A 2,186-nucleotide genomic window follows, 5' to 3' on the forward strand; every position below is an offset into this window, starting at 1 on the left:
TACTCCCGGTTGCGGTAATCATCACGGTAATACTGGCGGTAAGAAGTGCGGAAATACACGCGGAAATTTAGCCGGGCCAATTACCGCGAGATTTGCTGAAGGACCATTATCGCGAGTATTGACTCCCGAGATTTTTTGCCTTAAACTTTTCCTTTGTTTTTCTGCGTCTATCTGAGCGGTAATGTGCTCCAAATGTCATAGTGTTCAAGATCACGATCAATGATTGCAGCAATGGACAAAAAATTCTTCTTGATTTGAGGCACGTACAACACATTAGAGAGCTCTTTAGTTTAACCTATATAGCTGCTAAAAAAGAAATTGTCGTAGACCCTTCGGCTGGACATTTGGCATTATTCACCACTATCTAGAATCCAAGAACCGTCAACAAGCGGAGTTTGTACTGATGAGCATACCTCTTCTGTGTGACGGCCCATAGCTCAAGTTTTATTTCAGCATTGTTGGCGGATTCTCTTTCCTTCCAAGAAGCTTTCATGGTGCCGTTCTTCTCGTCTGCTTTCTTCTTTCTGCAGTCTTTAACAGCATGACCCTTCTTGTCACAGTAAAAATAACTACCTGAAAATTTCCTCTTCTTGGGCTTCTTCTTAGAAGCATTTGACGTAGTCCCCTTGCCTTTTGCATTGGCTGTGAAGGTAGCATCACCTCCACCATCCCTGGTTCTAAGTCGCAGCTCCTCTTCAAGCAACATTGCACTCATTTCTTCAAACATAAGAGGGGTTGGACGAACCTGAGTGTTGAGTGCCGTAACGAGACCATCATATCTCGTCGGAAGTATGTGAATGCAGCGCTGAGCTAAATCTTCTGGAGAAATAGCCACACCAACGGAAGCTAATTGATCTTGATAAATGCCTCCACATTCTCTCCATCAGCAAGTTTCTTAGCAGCAAGCAGATTTTCTAGATTTTGAATTCTGGTGTGATTGTGCACCTCATATTGGTGAGCCAATATGTTCCAAGCTTCATGTGCTTTAGTGGTATGCTAAATCAAAGTGAGGACAAAATCACTTACACACATGACAATGGCGCATAATGCATCTGCATTCCTTCTTTTCCAAGCACATAGAAGAGTAGCATCCGAGGGAATTACAACGCTTGGATTTTCCGCATCATTTGTTGTAGTGGGCTCCGGGTCTGCACCATTTGGTCCCAAGACTGCAAAATTTTTTAATTTCCACAATGTGTAGTTGGTGCCATCTAGCTTTCCTTTGGTGAATGCTAGTGGACAAATGCGAAGCGGAGTAGCACCGGCTACAACACTTGAAGACGCCGACATAATTGATTTTACAAAGTAATACAAGTACTTCTCGTACTTTTTTAGCTACGAGCACCTAGTGCTCTGATACCATATAAGAAATGCGGAATACAATAAGGATCTAGTAGCAGGGAGAGTAGAGAGAGATACGATGCAAAGTAGATTAGTGGCAAATCAAAAACTTTCGATTAGCACACTATTACAAGGTGATGGAGTCATCACCCATGCACTCTCAAGGTAGAGCTTAGATGGCGATTTAGACAACTAGAGCAAGTAGGAATACCTCCTTATATAGATGTAAGGGAGCCTCTAAATGCCCATGTGCAGTTGCCCTTAGATAGCCAAGTCCAAGTAGGACTCTCCCATGTGCCCATATATAGCCGCTTTTGGGTAGACAAGTCCTCCTAGAAATCGGCCACCGGCCAAGGAAATCCGGCCACCAGCCGAAGACCACTGGCCGCCGACCACCGGGTGGCCATTTTTCGATTGTCTTCCAGCCGTCGTCCGGCTAAGATATTTCAGCGAAAGGGAATATTCTGGCGAAGGGAAAAAAAAAAGTCTGGGAGGCCCCCAAAGTTGCCCCTGAATTTGCTCTGTACCATCCATGATCCCAAATAGAGATCTCATCAGCGTCGTGCAAAGCTGGAATCCACCAAATATATGTGCACCATGGGCTTCTCCTCATATGGGGGCCTTACAAAATGTGCAGCATATATTGTGGTGGAAAAACTGAGAGAGGTGGGCATTGCAAGTATACCGTGCTCATCACTGAAATGTATTTTTGATTACTGTAGGTGTTGAGAAGGAGAAATAAACAAAGGTCCAAGTATTGCATGAGGCCACTTCCAAGAAAATGCAAGTTGTTCGGGTTTACACCTGATCATGGCCATTGGGGTGCGATGTAATTGTTGCTCTTT

Source organism: Adiantum capillus-veneris, chromosome 1, assembly GCF_014529385.1.
Source record: "Adiantum capillus-veneris isolate H3 chromosome 1, ASM1452938v2, whole genome shotgun sequence".
NCBI lineage: Eukaryota > Viridiplantae > Streptophyta > Polypodiopsida > Polypodiales > Pteridaceae > Adiantum > Adiantum capillus-veneris.